This window comes from Elephas maximus, chromosome 4, assembly GCF_024166365.1.
Source record: "Elephas maximus indicus isolate mEleMax1 chromosome 4, mEleMax1 primary haplotype, whole genome shotgun sequence".
NCBI lineage: Eukaryota > Metazoa > Chordata > Mammalia > Proboscidea > Elephantidae > Elephas > Elephas maximus.
In genome coordinates, this window is record NC_064822.1 from 53,306,888 (window position 1) to 53,315,845 (window position 8,958).

The window sequence follows — 8,958 nt, forward strand, 5'->3', positions numbered from 1 at the left end:
GCCGTTAGCACTTTGCTGATCAGACAAAGACCTTGTCAGCACGCAGCATACTGTACTCTCCAGCTGGGGAGCAGGCTCTCACACAGGAATGTAACAAAGTCAATTCAGGAGAAGTTTAGTGGCCATGGGTGGTCCAGGAAGGCTTTGTGGAGCTATCATTTTGTCATTGTTGTTATTTGCTATTGATTAACCCCCAACTCATGGGGACCCCGTGCACAATGGAAGGAAGCAGTCCCTGGTGTTGCACCATCCCAATGACTGATTGTGGATTGGACTGTTGTGATCCATATGATTTTCACAGTATTCACAGATTTTTGGAAGTAGATCATCAGGCCTTTCTTCCTACTCTGTCTTGTCTAGAAGCCCCTTTGAAACCTGTTCAGCATCAGCAATACACAAGCCTCCACTGACAGGGGTGGTGGCTGTGCATGAGGTACATTGGCCGGGAATTGAACCCAGGTCTCTCGCATGGAAGGCAAGAATTCTACCACTGAACCACCAATGCCCCCATGGAACTCTCATTGCTCCCATTTATTGGGTGCTAACTATGTGCCAGGCACTGTGCTAAGTGATCTATGTACATCATCCCATTTAACCCCCAGAACAACCCTGGGGTCTACTCAGCAGCATTTCTCATTCAGGACACTTAGTGAGGTGCCAATCACATTCAACAGACTTTTGCTGTGTGAATGGTTGACAGTGATGCCCATTTTAAAATAAGGAAATCGAAGCCACAAAGGAAAGGTAATTTACCACCAGTTGCTGAGAATATCAAGGAGGGCAGCCGATTCAGAAAGAGGGTTAAGAGCCCAGACCTAGAAGACAGACAACCTGGACTGGACCTGGCTGTGCCTCTGAGTGTCGCCATGGGAAGATCACAGACTCCAATGTATTGATTTGAATATGAATTTTAAAATATTTCTTTCTGGGGGTGATTGAGAGGACTGAATAAAATAAAATGAAAGTTGGTTAGCAGAGGGCTGGCCTTTTGTAAGCATTCAAGAAATTATTTATTATTTAAGGCTCTTCCCTCCAGTGCTAGGCCTGTGAGAGTCTAACAGATGAATGCTTGATACCCTTAGATGACTTTTTGTCATCCCTTCTTTGGTGCTACTCCTTCCTAAAACTTTGGGTTAGGCTTCAGAGTCTGCCCATGTTAATACAAAATAACATGGATGGGAACCTAACTAAGGCTTTTTCGCACGGACATTCAAGTTGTTAAGAGAAAACAGGCCTATTAATTAGTCAACATGATTTATGTTAGAACCTGGATAGAATGTCTTGACTGTTGTCATTGAAAGACTAGAATAAGGAACCAAGGGCTTTAGGAGCTCACCTTATCTAACTACTTAGAAATATAATAAGGATATTAGGGTTAGGGATTGGAAAAAGAAAGAAACAGCTAAGGCCACAACCCAGAAGAATGAAAACTGGTTTTTAATCAAGGTCTTATTTGGATCTCAGTTAAGAATGCTAAATATTCATTACCTTAACTAAAATTCCATATCTTGTGTTGAGTCCCTGGATGGCATAAATGGTTACGCCCTGGACTACTCACCAAGGAGTAGGAGATTTGAGTCCACCCAGAGATGCCTCTAAAGAAAGACCTGGTGATCTCTTTCCAAAAGATCACAGCCATTGAAAACCCTATGAGGTGCAGTTCTACTCTGAAACACACAGGGTTACAGTGAGTTTGGTATTTTGGTGTTGTATCAGGCATTGGACCTTATAGGAGGGTATTGATTAAATCTGAGCCTTAGTTATTAGATCTGTGAAAATCCAACGCTTTATCCTTTATGGATACAGTGAAGGCAGAACGCTTACCTAAGGAAACCGAAGACCATCTCTGACCCCAGCGTGGTAAAGCATGCCCTAATTAGAGTGTCTAATAGTTCTTCCATATTTACGCCCATTCCAAAGAAAGGTGATCCAACTGAATGCAGAAAGTATCGAACAATACCATTAATATCACATGCAAGTAAAATTTTGCTGAAGCTAATTCAATAGTGGCTGCAGCAGCGTATCGACAGGGAACTGCTAGAAATTCAAGCCAGATTCAGAAGAGGATGTGGAATCAGGGTTGTCATTGCTGATGTCAGATGGATCCTGGCTGAGAGCAGAGAATACCAGAAAAGGGTTTACCTATGTTTTATTGACTATGCAAAGCTGCTCGACTGCGTGGATCATAACTAATTATGGATAACATTTTGGAGAATGGGAATTCCAGAACACTTAATTGTGCTCATGAGAAACCTGTACATAGACCAAGAGCCAGTTGTTCGGATAGAACAAAGAGATACCGTGTGGTTTAAAGTCAGGAAAGGTGTGCATCAGGGTTGTATTTTTTCACCATACTTATTCAATCTGTATACTGAGCAAATAATCCAAGAAGCTGGACTCTATGAAGAAGAATGGGGCATCAGGCTTGGAGGAAAACTCATCAACAACCTGCATTATGCAGATGACACAACCTTCGTTGCTGAAAGTAAAGAGGACTTGAAGCACTTACTAATGAAGATCAAAGACCACAGCCTTCAGTATGGATTACACCTCAACATAAAGAAAACAGAAATCCTCACAACAGGATCAATAAGCAACATCATAATAAATGGAGAAAAGATTCAAGTTGTCAAGGATTTCATTTTACTTGGATCCACAATCAATACCCATGGAAGTAACAGTCAGGAAATCAAAAGACGCATTGCATTGGGCAAATTGGCTGCAAAAGATCTCTTTAAAGTGTTAAAAAGCAAAGATGTCATCTTGAAGACTAAGGTGCGTCTGACCCAAGCCATGATTTTCAGTCATCTCATATGCATGTGAAAGCTGGACAATGAATAAGGAAGACAGAAGAAGAATTGATACCTTTGAATTATGGTGTTGGTGAAGAATACGGAATATACTGTGGACCACCAAAAGAACAAACAAATCTGTCTTGGAAGAAGTACGGCCAGAATGCTCCTTAGAAGCAAGGATGGTGAAATTTCGTCTCACACACTTTGGACATGTTGTCAGGAGGGATCAGTGCCTGGAGAAGAACATCATGCTTGGTAAAGTAGAGGGTCAGTGAAAAAGAGGAAGACACTCAACGAGATGGATTGACAGTGGCTGCAACAGTGGGCTCAAGCATAACAACTATTGTGATGATGGTACAGGACCAGGCAGTGTTTCGTTCTGTTGTACATGGGGTTGCTATGAGTTGGAAGCAACTTGACGGCATCTAACAACAATAGTTCTTCCTTGGTTCCCAGGCCATACAGCGGAGATACCCATGTCTGGGATGGCTGGGGGAAAGGGAAGAGCCCAATTACTGTAGGTCTCTGTAAGAAGATGAATGTTTTCCAGTGCAACAACTTCCCATTGCCTTTGCTGCCAATCTAAAGAAACTGGAGGGGTCTTAGGAGCTGGGAGCCAGGGCGATGCCTTTAGCCCAACTGTGGTTTGTAGCTGAAATGCAGGTGGAGATGAGGGTACAGCTCTATAGAGAACATGACCGACAGCAGCTACTCCCTTTCAGTCCTTCTCTTTTCCTATTCCCAGTGTTTATTTTGGCTCCAGGCAGCGGACCCCTCTGGGGAATGAGGAACATAGTGGAACAGGAGCAGGGAGGACGCAAAACCCAGTGCCGTCGAGCAGGGAGGAGGCATTTGAAAACCACAGGGTTAGTGATGAGATGGTGAAAAACAAACCTAACCAAAATACAGAGTCTAGGGTGGGTCGGTTATGGTGGATTTCTGGACTATTCCATGACGAGCGAGGCCAGTGTACAGAGTGGAAACACACCCAGATTCTTGGTTCCTGCCAGACCTCGATTTCCTGAAAAACCTTCCACAAAAAGATCCCAAAACTTCAGCTAAGTGGCTATAAAAGATCACCTCCTCCTCCCCCATAATCATGAGCAGAAGCTTTGAATTCACTTATAATGAACATGGCTCATAGACTGTTGGGGACTATTATTCTCTTTCCCAGCCCCAAGCTGGTTCTCTGGGCTCTGTGAGCCATGAGGATTTCCAGTACCCAGCACAGACTGTACCTGTTCTTTGTTCTTCTCTCTGGGCTGTCTATTCTACGTTCTGATTGGCTGGAGCAGCAGAGCCAGCGCCTCCGGCCTACACCGCCTCCGGCCTACACCGCCTCACAGAGCCTGGAGTTCATCTGTCTTTTTGAATCACTGAAAGTGAGAAGAAAGCCTTGTCGTCATAATCTCCTAAGCTAGAGGCTTTCAACTTGTCCTTGTAAATGTGCATCTTTGGTTCTGTTTTGCCAGAAAGGAGGTGAAGGAGGGTGGAGTAGAGAAATGGAAGGGATACCAGGTTCAGCCTCAGATGGGATCAGGTGGGAGGCATTGTGAAGGAGCAAACACTGCCCCTCTGGGAGCCCTCCCTCAGACTTTCGCTGTCATTCTGTTGGAACCGGAAACCTCAAGGGACCTGGCCTAGTTGCACAGCTTTTCAAAGATTTTGGTGGATTGCTTACTTGTTTACATTATTTTCCTGATCATCAGGGCTGAGGGGGTCTGCCTGTCCCTTGGCTGATGAGGTCCCTGAACTAACTGCCCCTTCGCAAGTGTCTTAGGGTTCCCTAGAGAAGCAGAACCAATAAGACTTCAGAGAGTAAAAAGTCAACGGTCACTCCTCTGCGGCTTCCTAGGCTGCCCTGTCTACCTCCCTCCCATCAAACAAAACAAAGCAAACAAGTAAACAAAAACTTTTAGAACTACCCATAACTTGCCAGCTTAGGAGGAAAATCTATCTTGGCTAATGGGAAAGCTGTTGGACTCAAGGGAGATTATGAGTACAGGCCCTCTCTCTGCTTCCTGATTATAAAATTGAGATGGTTTGGCCTGTAGACCTTAATAAGGAGCAGGACAAAAATACCAGGACTAAGTTAGAATGGGTTGAGAAATTTCTCCAGACATCAATCTTATTTCTTCTAAACTTCTCTATAAAGGTGCCTGGTGTTTTCAGGCCAATCCTGGCCTAGTTTTCACCATCTTTAGTTGTCAAGAGCAATCACAAGACCATCTTCTTGTGCTTGAGATCTGACAGTTGTCTCTGAGTGATTAGTGGTGCATGGTCCTGATGGGTAGGCCCAGGTCTGGAAAGGGAGCCATAGACATAATTTTAATACAACAGAACTGTCTGGGAATGCCGATGCCTCATACCCAGCAATGCCTTTAGGTTTCCAAGTAAGACCCAAAGCAGCGAAGAGTTTCCTCGATTGGCCAACTCTTTGAGCTGCTCACATGAGAAAAGATGTAGACAAGGACTACTAGCTTGTTTGCTCAGTTTCTCTTTTCCCCTTCCCCAAACTTTCAATGTGACTTGAAGTCAAGCTTTGACTGGGTCTCGTATTTTACCTTAAGGGCAGGGATGACACCTTATTCGTCTTTGTACCCTCAGGACTTAGCGTGAAATCTAGTACATAGTAGGTTCTTGCTTTAGTCATCTAGTGCTGCTATAACAGAAATACCACAAGTGGATGGTTTTAACAAAGAGAAATTTATTCTCTCACAGTCTAGTAGGTTATAAGTCCAAATTCAGGGTGTCAGCTCCAGGGGAAGGCTTGCTTTCTCTGTCAGCTCTGGAGAAAGGTCCTTGTCATCAGTCTTCCCTCAGTCTGGGAGCATCTCAGTGCAGGAATATCAGGTCCAAAGGACAGCTCTTCTTCCGGTGCTGCCTTCTTGGTGGTATGAGTTCCCCCACTCTGCTGCTTCCCTTTTCTTTTTATCTTTTGAGAGATAAAAGTTGGTGCAGGCCACACCCTAGGGAAACTCCCTTTACATTGCATCAGGGACGTGATCTGGCTAAGGGTGGTGTTACAATCTCAGCCAATTCCTCTTTAACATAAAATTACAATCACAAAATGGAGGACAACCACAGAATACTGGGAATCATGGCCTAACCAAGTTGATACACACATTTTTTGGAGGACATAATTCAATTTATGACAGTTCTTAAAATGTTGAGTGAATGAAGAATGAAGGGCTGGAAATGATAGAGGGAGAGGAAGAGGAAGAGAGGCAGAGAAGTTACCTGCAGAAAGTCAGACAGGTGGGGGAATGGAGAAGGGAAGGTGGGATTGGCAATCTAAGTGGTAACGGTAAAGAACTCCCTTTTCTCACATACCTCGGCTGCTATCTGGAAACCCCATTGTCTCTCCTTCTGCAGTCTTTCCTAGATCTTTACTTAAGGTAATGAGACAGCAAATTACCCAAAGAGAAAATAGGTTTCTCTACTCAGATGGCTGAGGGAGGTGAAAGGGGCTCCAGGGCACAATAAGATGGCCTTCAAACACACATCCACTCCTCATTTACACTACACATAGGCTCTGGACTGCTGCAAACAGACTGGCATGCTAGGCAGTGCTGACAAAGAGTGGTGAGTCATTCATTCTTCATGGAATAGCTATTTTCTTCCAGGAAAACGTATTAAACAGGAACATACAGATATACAATCTTAGTAATCTAGTGCTGCTGTAACAGAAATACCACAAGTGGATGTCTTTAACAAACAGAAATGTATTTTCTCTTAGTTTAGGAGGCTAGAAGTCCAAATTCAGGTGTCAGCTCCAGGAGAAGGGTTTCTATGTCTGTCAGCTGTGGGAGAAGGTCCTTGTTTCTTCTGAGCTTCTGCTCCTTGGCAATTTTCATGTGGCTTGACATCTCTCTTACTCCGTCTCTCCTCTGCTGGCTTATTTAATCTCTTTTATATCTCAGAAGAAATTGACTCAATACTCCCTGCACTAATTCTGCCTCATTAACATAACAAACACAACCCATTCCCAAATGGGATTATAACCACAGGCATAGAGGTTAGGATTTACAACACATATTTTGAGGGGACATAATTCAATCTGTAACATACACGTTCAGTGTATATACAAGAATGCATAGACTGGGCACCTCAACAATAGACCTGATGTTAGGAGGCATTGCCGTCCATGGTTCCTCTAGCTCATGGTGCAACAGAGCCTGTGGGTGTCTGGAGGAGTACGACGAGATGGAGATGAGATTCACTGAGGAGCTTCTTCCCTTTTGTAGTGCCGAATCAAACCAAACCAAACCTGTTGCCGACAAGTCAATTCTGACTCATAGTGACCCTATAGGACCGAGTAGAACTGCCCCATAGGATTTCCAAGGAGTGACTGGTAGATTTGAACTGCCAACCTTTTGGTTAGCAGCCGAGCTCTTAACCACTGTGCCTACCAAAGTGACCAGGAATGAAGACTCTGGTCACCTGATGGTTCCTGCACTGGTGAAGAGACATGAAGAATATGTAAGTCTACAAATATTTCAATTAATTGTATGCCTTATAGATTGTGAACAAAGCATTAGAGTCTTCAGATGAATCATGTAGCAGTTGTATTGGTTATGTTTGTTTAAAAAAAATGATCATTCACTTACTTATGAAATATGTAATGAATTCTCACCACTGGGCTGGTGCTAGGATGTAGTAACGAACAAGGCAGGCATGGCTCCTGCCCATAGGGATGTCAACTTTCTTCTCTGCCCAAACCCAAGCATTTCCCAAAAGCTTGTGTATTTTGAGTTCTCTCACAAATAATATGTCCATGTACCCAAGCCAAAAGTTCCCAGAAGGAGAAAAAGGTTGATATTAAAATCCTCCCAGCCCTGCTCTTCTACTAACCTAGAACCATTGGTGCTGGATAGGTTCTTGGGGTCATCCAGTGCAGTGTCTCTTTTTTCAGGTCTGAAGATCTACTGCCAGTTTAAAAAAAAAAAGAAGAAGGATTAAAGATCACTGGCTTTCTAAACCTGGGTTCAAATCTTAAGCTGCACATCACTAACTGTGTGAATGTGGGCAAGTTATTTAACTTATCTGAGCTCAGTTTCCTCAATTGTAAGATGGAGATAATAATAGAAACTACCAGAGGTTAGAACAGTGCCTGACCCCTAGCATTTTATTATTATTTCTGATAACTCCCAAGCATTTTACTGGGAGCCTGAAAAAGTCTTCATTCAGGTAATTGACTGCATTTTTATCTTGTCAGAATATCACTCTGCACTCTTCTGGAGCACAGGCACAGAGAATTGACAGGAGATGTAACTCAGGATCTTGGAATCCCTGGGTGGTGCAAACAATTAATACACTTAGCTGCTAACCAGAAGGTTGGAGGTGTGAGTCCATCCAGAGGCACCTCGGAGGAAAGGCCTGGTGATCTAATTCCAAAAAATCAGCCATTGAAAACCCTATGGAGCACAGTTCTACTCTGATACACATGGAGTTGCTGAGTCAGAGTCGACTCAGAGGCAACTGGTTACTGGTTAACTTAGGCTCGAAATGCAAACCCAGGGTACGTTCTGCTGGTGGGAGGCTGTCCGGAAGGGTGAACAGTGTGGACACCAAGGTCAGCTGTCATTCAGATGGTGTGGAGCAGAATAGGTCGTGGAGAGGCCTTGCTATCTCCTAGGAAGGACGGTGGGTGGAGATGAGATCTAGGCTTGGGGAAGTTGGGCTTTCTCCTTAGCACCATCACTGATTAACTGTTCAGAGATGGATCAGTGGTTTTCTCTTTCTGGCCTTGGTTTTCTTTTCTTTAAAATGGATGTACCAGTCTTGCCACATTTCCATCTCTAACCTGTCCAAAGGTAAATTCTAGCAGTTGAGAAGTATGCACAACTTTCCAGAAGAAAAGTGAGACTAAGACATGACTCAGAGCCCCCAGCACTGTGAGCCTCTCATAAATGTTAAACATCAACTGCACCACAGAGCCCTCTTGACCTCTCTTCACATTCTTCTCCTCAGCTTTGGATTCCTAAACTGCAAAACAAGGACTTTCCTAATAATTCTTGACCATGTGCCAGGCCCTGGAATAAGTGCTAACCCCCAGCTATGAGGACTGTTGAAATTCCTGTTGGCCATGGCTGTTTAGCCTGTGCACTCGGGTGTTTAATAAATAATTGTGAGCTGTTAATGATGAGGTAAGCAGCACGCC

At 43.9% G+C, this 8,958-nt stretch overlaps 1 non-coding gene across 1 annotated transcript; it reads right to left on the bottom strand.

Annotated features, from left to right (window-relative positions):
• Positions 1–434: 434 nt before the first annotated feature.
• Positions 435–505, bottom strand: TRNAG-UCC (transfer RNA glycine (anticodon UCC)). The gene has a single exon. It is a non-coding gene; the product is annotated as a tRNA-Gly (tRNA).
• Between the last annotated feature and the right edge of the window lie 8,453 nt (positions 506–8,958).